The following is a 14,312-nucleotide window of genomic DNA, read 5'->3' on the forward strand; positions in this document are numbered from 1 at the left end:
CATGCGTGCTACGAGGCTTTCGGCTGCGGTCAGCTGCGGTGGCATGCCTGCGGTGGGAACCGCTGTGTCGTTCCAGTTTCTGGTGCTTCAGGCATGTAATTTGACTGCTGGTAAGCTGCCTGCTTTCTGTCCGGGAATTGGAATGTAGTGTGCCAGCTCTGTCAAGCAACTGTTGGTGGGTGAGCCTCTTACCGGCAGTTGTGGAAAGCCAAATATCGTGCTGTGCTTCGTAACTCCTGAAAAAGTGGTGCGCAGCATTGTTATCTTTTGTGAACGCTTCTTCTTTTTGTGGGATAGAGGCATTCAGTGGGCAGGTGCCGTGCGTGACGTTGACTGTTCTAGATGACGAACAGCTGTATTGCTTTCATTGCCGATGTGCTTCAAGCTGTACCCAAAAGGTCGACGTGTCAACAGTGGACCTGTATTGTCTAATATTAATCGGCGCTTCCTGTATGTAGGCCAACCCACTAAGTTTCTCTGTATTTGTCTCATGCGTTAGCAAACAAATACCAATTGAGCTATTTAAATCCAGCCCTGTAAAACCGGCTTCACTAAGCACAAACGCATTGCTAGAAAGACATCTAATAAGGGGAAATATAAGCAGTGTGACAACAAAATGTGGGGTTCCAAAGCCTTTTTTAAATGCCCAATTAGTGCATTACGTCACACTTTTTATTCCTATCGGGTCTGAAGGTACGAGTCTATCATAATTACGCATGTTAATTTGCCTGATTATGTGTTTACATAGCATGTATTACGTACTGCCCTTTTTTTCATTAAGGGCCGACTTGCCAAAGAATGCTGACACATTAACACTGTTACACTTCTCGTCATTGAATTTTTTAGTGAAAAGAACTGCTGAAACGACCCCTTAAATGCTGCTCATCCGATACCGTTTTCACAATTTTCACATCAGTTCTTACAGTGTCCACCATGTGCCCCTAGCATACAGCCAAAGACTTGTTGAGGCATGCACAAAAAATTTTGATGCATATCAAATAATTGGGTACCACTGCATAGTTACAGGTGCCGTCAGTAGTAATTGGAGCACGGGAGCTGTGGCCGAACCGCATCGGAGCGCCGTGTAGCTGCACCGGCGGTAAACGAAAGGAGCAGAGCACGCATGCGCGCCTGCCGACGGTGAGAGCCCATCTATACTTCTCAACCCATTTCTTTTAACGCGGCTTCGAGTGAATTATTCGCAGCATACTGGTCTCGGCGATGGCGCTGATAGCAGAGGTGGTATCTGGCAGCGTCGCTCACACACTTTCAGCGCCCGCGAGTTGCTGGACAAGCACCGTAATCGCTAGGGTCTGAAATGACAATTTTTCTTTTCTAATATGTTTAGGTGGGTATGCTATCAGCGCCATCGCTGAGACCAGTATGCTGCGAATAATTTGCTCGAAGCCGCGTTACAAGAAGTGGGTTGAGAAGTATAGATGGGCTATCACCGTCGGCAGGCGCGCATGCGTGTTCTGCTCCTTTCGTTTACCGCCGGTGCACCTACACGGCGCTCCGATGCGGTTCGGCCACAGCTCCCGTGCTCCAATTACTTTTGACTGCACCTGTACGTGTTCTCTGAGCATGCCTAGACTGGAGCTCTCCATTGCAAAGTACTGGTTTGGCGCATAAGGGTGTGAATTTTGTGAAGCAACCAGTCTCGCAAAAACAACTTTATTTTATGTTAGCTGAAAGTGATTAGCTTTGTGCCTGATAGCCCTTGGACTGCAGTTCTCTGAATACTTAAAATCTATCCAATTGTACACCCACCCAATTTTTTACCAATAGCACCGGAGCGTCGACCGTTCGGTCGATCAGCGCCTCGTGATGGAGTGATACGGCAAACTCAGCGAGGGTAGCCGCATGCGCACAAAGCAAAGGCCGCTGCTGCCGTTGTCTGCTAGGCTGTTCCGAGAGGAGACGGCCGCCCCCGATTTTTGTTATTAGCTAATCACACTGCCTGCCATACTCGAAATTTTTCTTCAAGACCGGGCACGTGGCGCCAACTGAAAACAGAGTAGTCAGCGTTGCTGAACGAACCTTGCGCTGAACGAACTTTGCGTTTGGCAACGCTGATTACTCTGGTTTCTGTTGGCGCCACGAGCCCGGTCTTTAAAATTTCGAGTATGGCAGGCAGTGTGATAAGCGAATAACAAAAAATGGGGCGGCCGTCTGCTCTTGGAACAGTCTGCTTTTGGAAAAGTAGACGAACCGAAACGCGCTATTCTGTTTCGTCTACTTTCCAACAGGGGCGTGGCCTTTGGGGCCTCTGATGTCTCTGACGTCGAGGCCACACAGCCGTCACATCCGCTGCACACTGTGCAGTGGCAGTAGCAGCAGCGGAGCTGTCCCAAATACATTTTGAAATTCGCCTGTAGAGCTTCTAAACTGTTCATCGGGAATATATGTGCTTTTGCGATGATTTTGTTAAGCACCGAAAAATTTTTGAATCCACGCTAGCATCCATTGCGCAATCACGCTATAGCCAATTCAAAATGCTGTGTGCCAGCTGGTGACAGCTGCCATGGTGTGTGCCAGCTGTGCAACAAATCCTCCCGGTTCTGTGCGTGCAACCCCAGAACCGCCCGCTGGGTTGGGTGGGTGGTGGTGACTTCAAAAAATTGCGCATTGTGCTTCAGAATACTTACCATTGTCCGATGCTGAAGGATGGTGTGAGATCCCCAGCCAAACTTTTTGAAGCCTGCGATTGCCCGTATCACTGCCAGGGAATTTTCTACGTAACGTGATGTGTCTTTTTTTTATTATTATTATTATTTACGCATTAAGATGAGTGAACATGTTTCGTATGTCCAAACGCATTGCCGTTTATCTTGGGTTTTGTAGTGATCAAGGCAGAGGGGAACTACATGTTCTTGTATGCGCGCTGAAAGAATGAAACCAGGATTTTCATCTCGGGCTAAGCAAGCGTACTAGATTTACACTGGTTGAACAACTCATGTCAAGATTAACAAACAGTCTGCAGTTTCGCCGTTATGTTAGTGTGAATTTGTTTATGCCTGCTGTACTCACTCAGCTTGCGCAATGCCAGCGATTATGGCGAGACAATTGCATGGGCTCGACGGGTTGAATGGGTAACCGAAGTTCGTTAGCGCGAGTAATAAAAAAAATGCATTCAAGTGCTGCCCTCTGAAATCTTTCAAGTAGTAATAGAAAGGCGAGTACACCTTTGGACAAATTGGTACTGTTGCTTAGTTTCTAGCAAAAGTTTCTCTGTTCAGAAGAGAAGTTCTGTCATTGTTTTTTATGTTGCATGTAAAATTTTTAAACTCCACTGGTTTTACTAACCAGCACTGTTACATTGTTCTGTTTATATCCAAAGAATGTGCTTGAATACAAGCAATTTTTTGCGCATAATTCCCTTCATTTCTTTTCAATTTCGTAGCCATTAGAGCGTGGACAAGAGTGACTAGTAAACAATAATTGTGTGGCACTGCATTTCAGGCAGCAATACAATACTCCAGCTGTAGAGCTCTCCACAAGTTCATGGCTGCACTGGCTCCTGCTAGCACAAAAACTTGTGTCCTCCAAACCTCCTCTCTGATGGGTTCCATACAGTTCTTTCTCGTAGCTTGTAGTTGTGCAACGCTTAGTGATCACGGAGCTGGTGCAGTGAGGTTATTTGGATGACCAAACATTTTTTTAGTGCATCTGTATATTTATGCAGTGAAAGTGCAGTGCTTTTCTTTTTTGATGCTCGGTGAAATGTAATGCCAATGGAGTTTGCAAACGTAAATGCATTTACAAACATATATGCTGTGAACATCCTTCTCTCTGCAAATACAATTAAGGTGCTTTGAAGTACACAGTTTACAAGAATTTTTTAATGTACCATAAATATGAAGCAGCGATATTGGAAACCAGTTGCAACAAAGTGTAACTTATTGCTCTCAATTTCATGTCCCATTTTCTGCCTAATGATGACAATCACCAGAGCCATTGTGTACAGCATTTCTTACCTGCTGGATGCAGATGGTTTGCCTTTGCTCTATTTTCTCTGTTGAAGAACTTGCAGGGTGTGAAATGCTTGCTGTATATTCCGTGCCAAATATTACCACAATAAAAGACTAGTAATGCTTATAGCCATGCATTGGTGGAATAACTGATTGGAACGTACCATTTTTGTGGAAGTGAAAGCCGACACATGCACTCACAATGGCTGTGTACAAGTGCCTTGACTTTATGGGTGCCCTAAATCATAACGACCAAGTACAGTACATGAAACATCTTTTGCTCCTTACTGTAGTGTACTACAACCAGCAAATAGGCAACTAAGTTAGGCATCAGCTTTGCCTTTAACTGTGATCGTTCACAGTTTCTGTAAAAGGGGCCAAACCTGCTTAAGTTTTACCAAGAACTACGTGGCAGTTCATACACATTCTGGTGCATCATGAAGATGGGAGGGAAATGAAGCAAGTGCTGCACGATTTTTTTAATTCCATGCAAACAAAGCGTCATCGGTCGCAAAGCAGAATTAAAACTTCAGTTCCAACAGTTCAAGTAAAATATTTAGCTTTTAATGTCCCTCTAAAGAAAGTTGACAGGCAAAATTCAGCCTTGTGGTAAATTTTTTATCGGTGACGTTGCTTTGTTTACAAAAATGAAAATGAAAAGCTCTAAGCAAGATCAAACATTTGACACTTGCCAAGCAAACTTTTCAGAACTAAAACGAAAATTTAGGTGCAACAATAGGCACTAAAAACTGAAAGCCAGCTTTTAATAGGCACAACCAAGCCAATTTTACATGTCTGTCGTGTCAAATTGAGCATCTGTCTAAAAGTAATGCCTTTGAAAGAGTGCAGTGTAGGTTCATTTTCACTGTTCAAATGCATTGGTTGCAATTTTTTGCAGCATCAAATCTACCTTTTGCTTTGCGACAGGAAGGTTGCACATGACTCGATATTTTTACGTCATGTTTGGCTCTGAATTTGAGACTGTCGCCAGTTCTTGACGCTGCTTTTCTAGTACATCCCATCTGGAAAAACACGCAAGTGCACATATACTCAACATCAATCACCAATAGCCTATTTAGGTCCACTGCAGGGGGAAGGCCTCTCCCATTAACCTCCAACAGCTCCTGTCCTGAGCCACCCCAGTCCGTTCTTTGCACCCAGATTTTTTTTACTTCGCCTCTCCATCGAGTTACCTTGGTAATACTGGTTGTCATTTCATCTTATTACACGGCCAGCCCAAGTCGACTTTTTCTTAGGTAACTTTAACTATACATACTATCCTACACGCGAATTTGTTTCCCCATCCAAAGCCGCTCTTTTCCTGACCCTAAGCATTACTCCCAACGTTCTTCATTTCATGGCATATTGAGGCAACATTAGTTTTCTTTCTGGTTCTTAAAGCAAGCCGCCGTTTCTGCCCCATATCTTGTCACCGGCAGGACGCATTAGTGGTACTATGCACACTGCTTATGTAAATATTCTTCCACATGGCCCACCGACACAAGTGAGCGCATACATTTTGATGTTCCTGCATGACATCTTTCAGTTTTTGTACATTCTTCCCATTATGCATTGAAGCGTGATAGCATGTCTTTGGAAGTGAGAGTCCTTTTCTTTTTTGTTATCTCCTTGACTTCCTTTCTTTATTAAAAAAAATTGGATAAACCACTTCTTTCAAATGCTTTAAGCCAAACTCATGTACAAGAAGTGGTGCTGTCCTGCAGGCCTTGAGGATGTTGACAGACACTGAAATTAACTATTAAACCATAGAAAAGTAGAAGTAAAAAAAAGCTGTCTTCAGCCTAGCTAAGAACTGAGTGTCACACAATTAGAATGCTAGCCTTGGTTTTTGATCATCGGCAATGCATCTTGTCAAGGCAAACCAGAATATTGCTGAATGACAGCTATATATTTTCCATGTATTTACCAACTCGATTAAATATGTAGACCCATGCCATATTGAGAAACAGTGTGTTATGGCTAAAGTTACTTATAAATATACATGCGCTTTAGTTTGTTGGGCTTTTTTGTATGGCTTGTTTGTTTCAGAAGAAGCTGACTTTAAAACACATGCCATGCAAAAAATTTAGCCGGATGTATTTGATGTAACCCAATATGAAAAGTTAAAATTATGTCCGATGTAACCTTATCCATATGCTTCAAGTTACGTCTGATGTAACCTGACATTTACAGTAAAGAATTACTCCCATCTGACAGAACCAGAAATTGAATCCATTCGTTCAGTCGTATGCACCACAAATTGATAAAAATTTTGTTTCTTGTACAATGGTGCATTGAAATTATTTCTCCCAAAATGTTCACAAGATGCAAATCCTCTGAAAACTTTGAAGGACAGCTAGATTTGTTTTTTATGAGGACGTACGTGTATTGTTCACCTTTTACCCCTGCTGAAACCTGCAAGGGCCAGCAGTGTTGTAAACAAATGTATAAATAAGTAAATGTAAATGGAAGTTACGTTCAATTAAAGGTCAAGTAAGAAAATTTACGTCTGACGGAACCAAACTACAGTGACGCTTTATGTAATCTATGCAACTTTATTCGAAAACAACACTGTTGCCGCATACGACAAACTCACGCGACCTGATTATGGGGTTTAACAAGCCAACGCTACACAGGCGATGAGGCACACCGCAGTGGAAGGCGCTGGATTAATTTTGACCACCTGGGGATCTTTAACGCACACTAAAATCTCGAACACAGGCATTTTTGCATTTTGCCTCCATTAGAAAAGCGGCTGCCGCGGCCAGGAATCAAACCCATGTCCTTGGGCTCAGCTGCACAACGCCTTAGCCACCCACTGCGATGTAGTGTTTGCTTAAAATGTCAGAAGCACGTTTGTCATCATCGTAAAGTACGTGTGAAGAAACCTTCAGGGCTGCCAGACCACGCACGTGACACTGCACGTGGTCCAGCATTCGCTGGAGCCCGCCAACATTATTCGATGACACCACTGAAGGGTGTCATCCGGCGTGTCACCAAAGTGTCGCAATAGAATTTCCACGGCGTCTGGGTAACATCGGTTGCAGTCTGGCAATGGATGCAGCAGCGACCAAAGGTAATGAAACTTCTGTCAACTGTTCAGGCTGGTATTTTTGTGGATGGCTGCCTTAAAGGAGCCATGAAGAGAAAACACAAGTTTGGTTCATTCAAACGATTGCCTCGTTAGAATCATACTGACACCACTTTACATAAACTTCGCTCAAAAAGCTATGTAATTAGGAAAAAAGAGAATGGCCATGCGACTCACTAGCTCATTTTCCACAACAGAACCTATGATGTCATACCAGCCAGCTCTGGGATTGGTGGAGGCCGGCAAAAGCAAACGCAAATTAGGCAGAGCTTATAAGCTTGGTGAACGAGCTATTTGCGCTTAATTTTAGTGCACATTCTTTTTAAAGTAGTAATAATGGGCGGACAAACAGTGGAAGTTATGAAAGCACACAGAAGTACCGATGCGTACTGCTGTTGGTACTGTGCGCACTATGCTTGGTGTAGCTGCACAGGACTGCGAGGCTTGACGACACTGGCCGATTGACGCAAGCAACGGTGTCTTATGCGACCATATCTGTCAAGCGAGCACTATGTTTCACGAAACGATTCTTTTCTCCCTGAACAAAAACAAGCCCGGTTTAAATGCGGTCAAAAACAAACCAAAGGCAGAAAATGGCTTGCAACTGTATGATGGTGCCATCTAGGTTCAATAACCGGTAAACAAGGCTTCCCAATCGGCTGCAGAGAGGTCGGCTCCTGTGATGTCATTGCAGACCACGAAAACGCACAATTTAGTGGGAAAATCAAAATTTTAACTTAATTTCTCAATGAATAAAGCATCGTTCACATCCGGACAAGCGCTGGGGCACGATAAAACACGAAATCTTTCGAATCAAATAAACTTGTATTTGTCTTCATCACCAGCCTGTCTACGCCCACTGCAGGGCGAAGGCCTCTCTCATTATTCTCCAATTCCCCTGGTCCTGTGCCAACTGTGACCAATTTATCTCTGCAAACTTCTTGATCTCATCTGCCCATCTAACTTTGTCTTCGTATTTGTCTTCATGGCTCCTTTAAACTGCGTCCAAAAGCTGAGCCACTGGCACAACTCCCCACTAAATGTTTGGAGCTGCAGCATTAAGAGCTTCATGGAGCTTCCATGGAGATGACACTCGTCACTCTGAGAATACACTACAGAAGGTGCTGGGGCTGTCAATCCCGGCAGCCGTTGACCATTCCATAGCGATCTCTTGTTGTTGTAATATGTATTTATTAATAATTAATCCTAATTACACTCCGTTCTCTTCTTAGCCTTTAGCTAGCCCAGCATGCCTTCGGTGGCGTCATCGTACCTCATAATTACAGCAGACTCTCGATAGATGGAACCGAAAAAATTAGTTCCGTTTAACAGGAGTTCCGTTTACTGAGATAGATGTGTAAAAGTGCACATTTGTGTGCGTACTCTTCATACCATTTCATGCAACTCTAAGCACTAGGAGGTGAATGTAGCTGATAGTTTTTTAGAAAGCAAGAAAACTAAAAAAAGGTTTAGGCACAGCATTTACGAAGTTGATTTGGCAACAATTAGTCGCTGTGCACTACAAAATGCATCAATTATCTTTGTTTGAGTCCTTGAAACTGCGTCTTCACGGAGGTTAGAGGCCTCAACTTTGCGAGTATTACGAGCCACCGAATGTAGAATACGGCAACGCGGTAATGAAGCGCGAATAGCACCACGATGGCACAAACAGGGCAGAAGGAGCTAAGCCCTGTAACCTGACCGCCTTGAATCGAGACCAAACGACTGGAACAAGAACTGCGATGTTGCATTCGTTGCGCTAATACGGCTGACCACTAATGAGACGAGGCTTACGAGACCAATGAGGTAAAAAAAACATGGAAGAAAAACAAACAAAAACAAAACAGCCGGAAGCGTAGAAAGCTGATTCTCATCCCGATGGGTTTCATAAGAAGTTCCATTTCTAGTTCCGTTTACACGGTGGCGCGGAAATTTTAGTTCTGATTACCGAGAGTTTTTTTTGCGTTATCTGAATACAAAACCAACCAACTTACAGGTGACTGTTCCGTTTAAGCGGCAATTCCGTTTAAGCGATTTCCGTTTATCGAGATTCTACTGTATGTCGAACTCGTCGTCAGGTAAACATTTTTTACCTCGGCATTCAGCTTGCTCAACTCATTGTTGTTGGACTGCAGCCACTCTATGAGTGAGCCTGAACTTTCCACATCAGGAGTATCCAACACCGTCTTTGCTTCATTTAAAAGCCTTGTGTTTTGTTGCTGACGAGCTGTTCTTTACTTTCAGCCAAAGCATTCTTCTTTCCGGATTATAACAATGCCTTCTCCACATTGTGGTCACCAACGTTGGTCTTACCGACTGGACACGATAGGCCGGTTCAGTATCCCCCGACTTCTTCCTTCTCGGCTTTCCAGGCACCATCCTCGACTTCCTTGTTCAGACTAAGGCTGCCCCCTTGGTCCGTCCTTCTCTTCATCTGGGTTATCTCTGCGTATCCGACAACTTAAAATGCAACAAGCGGCATGCCTCAAAGAATCCTCAGTACCACATAGATTCATAACTTGGTCTGAGCTGACACCCCGGTATAACTAACGTTTTTGCGGTAGGTTTGAAGGCAATACATTGGAATCATAGGTTCATAAGCTAAGAACAAGCTATGTGCAATATGGTGAGAATAATGTGCCCAGGAAATCTGTGTTTAATAGCCACATTTGCCGCCTTACACATCACAGGCAGTGCAAACAAACATTAAAAATGGAAACTGAACGTCCTAAAATATTAGAAATAATTGGTGGCAGGACAAGTCCAGCTAAACAAAATCAATAAGTGACACAAAACAAACAGGTGCCTAAGATGTACTATCGGAGAGTAACACAAGACAAACAGCTGCCAACAATGTACACCCGTCCAATTTTTTACCAATATCACCGGAGCATCGACCGTTCGGTCGATCAGCGCCTCGTGATGGAGTGATACGGCAAACTCGGCGAAAGTGGCCGCATGCGCACTAAGCAAAGGCCGCTGCTGCCATCATTTTTGCTAGGCTGTTCGAAGAGCAGACAGCTGCCCCATTTTTTGTTATTCGCTTATCACACTGCCTGCCATACTCGAAATTTTTCTTCAAGACCGGGCACGTGGCGCCAACAGAAACCAGAGTAATCAGCGATCAGAGTAATCAGAAACCAGACTTTCAGCTAACATAAAATAAAGTTGTTTTTGCGAGACTGGTTGCTTCACAAAATTCACACCCTTATGCACGAAACCAGTACTTTGCAATGGAGAGCTCCAGTCTAGGCATGCTCAGAGAACATGTAACTATGCAGTGGTACCCAATTATTTGATATGCATCAAAATTTTTTGTGCATGCCTCAACAAGTCTTTGGCTGTATGCTAGGGGCACATGGTGGACACTGTAAGAACTGATGTGAAAATTGTGAAAACGGTATCGGATGAGCAGCATTTAAGGGGTCGTTTCAGCAGTTCTTTTCACTAAAAAATTCAATGACGAGAAGTGTAACAGTGTTAATGTGTCAGCATTCTTTGGCAAGTCGGCCCTTAATGAAAAAAAGGGCAGTACGTAATACATGCTATGTAAACACATAATCAGGCAAATTAACATGCGTAATTATGATAGACTCGTACCTTCAGACCCGATAGGAATAAAAAGTGTGACGTAATGCACTAATTGGGCATTTAAAAAAGGCTTTGGAACCCCACATTTTGTTGTCACACTGCTTATATTTCCCCTTATTAGATGTCTTTCTAGCAATGCGTTTGTGCTTAGTGAAGCCGGTTTTACAGGGCTGGATTTAAATAGCTCAATTGGTATTTGTTTGCTAACGCATGAGACAAATACAGAGAAACTTAGTGGGTTGGCCTACATACAGGAAGCGCCGATTAATATTAGACAATACAGGTCCACTGTTGACATGTCGACCTTTTGGGTACAGCTTGAAGCACATCGGCAATGAAAGCAATACAGCTGTTCGTCATCTAGAACAGTCAACGTCACGCACGGCACCTGCCCACTGAATGCCTCTATCCCACAAAAAGAAGAAGCGTTCACAAAAGATAACAATGCTGCGCACCACTTTTTCAGGAGTTACGAAGCACAGCACGATATCTGGCTTTCCACAACTGCCGGTAAGAGGCTCACCCACCAACAGTTGCTTGACAGAGCTGGCACACTACATTCCAATTCCCGGACAGAAAGCAGGCAGCTTACCAGCAGTCAAATTACATGCCTGAAGCACCAGAAACTGGAACGACACAGCGGTTCCCACCGCAGGCATGCCACCGCAGCCGAAAGCCTCGTAGCACGCATGTTAACGCAAGCCGCAGTTTCGCCAAAAGCTACTAATACATTGTTATTAGAAACTTCACGCAATTTAAAAGGGAAACAAAAGCATAATCGAAACTGGACAATTGTGCAATATATTTGAATTAAACAAGTGTGCTTGCTACAATACGAAAAAGAGCGGCGCCGGCGTCGGCATTATCTTTTAATTTAGGAAGTACTACACGCTATTTTTCGTCTTAAAGGCATTGTTAAAGGCATTATTCAACGTATTCAACTAGTGGGAACCTTGTACGCTTGATTAGCCTGAGATGATAAGCTTTGTTTGATGCCTGCAGAGAGGATACACGAACACAGTGCCACTCCGCCTTGGTCGGTAAGAAAACCATAAGGTAAGCGGCGATGCGTTTGGGCATACGAAACATGCTCGCTCAGGCGTCGAGCACACCGTGATGCGTAAATAAAAAGCAAAAAAGAAGCGAACACATCAAGTCACGCAGTAAATCCTTTGACGATGAAATGGACGATCGCATGTTCGGAAAGTTGGCTGGGAATCGCGCACGGTTTCTCAGCATCTCGCAATACAACGGCTTATGAAGCACACGGCACACTTTCATCACAGTCCACCACCCACCCAACCCAGCGAGGGGTTGGTTATGTGGTAGCACAGCTGGCACAGCTCAGCGAAACTTTACGGCGCAGCAGCTACAGCATACACAGTGCACGACATTTTTCTTCACTCAGCGGATCGGCTAGACTAGAGCGTGACTTCGCAATGGATGCGGGCGTGGATTCGAAAATTTTTCGGTGCCTAACGTAATCATCTCAAAAGCGCATATGTTCTCGTTTACACTTTAGGAGTTCTACAGGTAAATCGTCAAATTTATTTGGGGCAGATGCTGCCACTGCAAAGCGTGCAGCGGATGTGACGGCGCCGCGCCGTCGACGTCAGAGATGTCAGCGGCCCCGAGGGCCACGCCCCCGTTGGAAAGTAGACGAAACGTAATAGCGCCACCCGGTGCCGCTCCGTGCCGGCGATAACCACAGTTTTTGAAGTGCTTCAGGCGCGAAAGAAAAAGTGAAAGCGTTAACCGGCACTGTTGCGGTGTAAGTTCGCCATAGCTGAACGTATATATAGAACGCCTGTTCATCGAACGCGCTCCGTCGCAGACTGCCCCCTCCCTCCGACGCTTACAGGCATATATATTACATTTTAACGTAGCGTATCTCGACTCCTATCTAGAGGTGTCTGATTGTTCCAACGGCGCCGGCCGCAGAAGCGTACTAAAACACACTATACCTGCACCAGCACGGCTACCCAGCTCCACGCCGTGAAATGAAATCTGCGCACTTGCAAACGACGCTCGCAGAACACTGCTCGCCGTTTTGCATTCGCGCTGCCTCGGGCGCGTTTGGTTAGTTAACACCACCCGCGCTCGTTACCAAAGCGAGATCGAGGCACCGCTCGACGCTGAAGAATCGTTTTCCGTTTCCTACCTACCCTATCGTTTACGCAACTGTCGCGCAAGCTTCGCGCTCAACATGATATGAGGCTCGAATGGCGCGGTTTGTTAATTAGGCGGTCTCGACCGGGAGGAATTTTGTTGTTAACTAAGCTGACCTAGCTGGTTACGCCAGCTTCAGATCCCTCTGTCTTCCATCGACCTTTTTCTATCTTGTTTTTGTTTCCACCTACCTCTTTTATCTACCGCGACTCTCCTGATAACACCTTGGTTCTGGGCTGTTCATTTGGAGTATCTTCACGACGTATGGTTGCGGACGCAACGTTGACGAATAGGTCCTTTCGGGAGCTCCACAGTGGCCACAAATCACATCTGCCACGAGTGCTAGTCTATTCAAGTGCATGCTGTGATAAAGGCACTTAGGGTCTCCGCTGTCCTCGATTCCATTTGGTTTTCAGGACGGGGCAGCCCAACCAGATTGGTTTTCACGTGCAATTCCATACCGGACGATCAGGTTCTAATAGGATCGAAGCGTCCCTTTAAACATTGCGCTCCTTCATCCTTGGCAAGTATCGGGTATTCTCTGGGTGATGCTGCTCGAAACTTTGGTAAGACGTGGCGGCCTGCTTCAATTATATCGAAAGCAGTAGAATCCATTGATAACATCGCTGCTTCTCTCAGGACAATGCTATTGAAGGTCGTGCCACTATAGTTGACGGAGTTTAACCGCAGCCGAGACTGTTATACAGGGACTGAGACAACAAAAAATGCATCAAGGGCGTTCGTTAGCCGAGAGGGGTACATTTAGTTTAAGACAGCGGGTAACGATATACGCGTTCATGACTGCACACCCCTTAGAACAGGCCACAACAATGCTAAGTGGCGCCGTCTGGCGACTTTCCCAGCCAGTAGCCGTTATTCTTCTAGAAGTTGCGGTACTTTTATTACCCCCAGACAAGGAGGCCTTTAGTCAACCCGACCGTTACGTTGCAAAGCGCCTACAAAACTCTTTTGCCGCCCGCGAGGTAGGCGACCCGGTGTAGTATGTTTTTTTGGTCATCAAGTAAATCCGCTACGCTGCACTGGTGGGGAACGATGCAAGAGGATAGCACCGCCGACCAATCGTGCAAGTCCTAGAAGCATCCGATATACTTCCGTGCCAGCAGCGGGCGCGGACGAACGGCCCTGCATTCGCCAAAGCGTCGTTCATGTCCCTTTGTGACTCGAGCCGGGGGAAAAAAGCCAGACAAAAAAAAAAGAACAACGTTGCCGTTTGCTCTCGTGCGCGCTCCTGAGCTTCTGCGTGTACCCTGTTGTAAGCTCCTGTCTCTGGGTACGTACGTAGCCGCCTGTCGGCGGTAATAGACTGGACGTATGCACGCAGCGTACTCCGGCTAAATGATCGCATCCACGCGCTCGGCTCATCCGACGAGAGAGGAGACAGCGCGAAACGGAGGGGCCGGCTCCGGATTTTTTTTTTCCCGCACAGCGCGGGTGTTTTGCGGCAACTGCATTAAAAAAAAACTACATCC

At 45.3% G+C, this 14,312-nt stretch overlaps 1 protein-coding gene and 1 long non-coding RNA gene across 2 annotated transcripts in view; both read right to left on the reverse strand.

Annotated features, from left to right (window-relative positions):
• The window catches only part of LOC144163319 (uncharacterized), a 196,878-nt gene that overhangs the window by 116,230 nt on the left and 66,336 nt on the right, over positions 1 to 14,312 (reverse strand). The window lies entirely within an intron of this gene.
• Positions 9,376 to 12,147, reverse strand: LOC144163318 (uncharacterized). The gene is made up of 2 exons (XR_013320886.1): positions 11,246 to 12,147; positions 9,376 to 9,507 (listed from the first exon to the last, which is right to left on the reverse strand). It is a non-coding gene; the product is annotated as an uncharacterized LOC144163318 (long non-coding RNA).

Source organism: Haemaphysalis longicornis, unplaced genomic scaffold, assembly GCF_048455015.1.
Source record: "Haemaphysalis longicornis isolate Haplotype H1 unplaced genomic scaffold, Haemaphysalis longicornis Haplotype H1 scaffold_12, whole genome shotgun sequence".
Lineage (NCBI taxonomy): Eukaryota > Metazoa > Arthropoda > Arachnida > Ixodida > Ixodidae > Haemaphysalis > Haemaphysalis longicornis.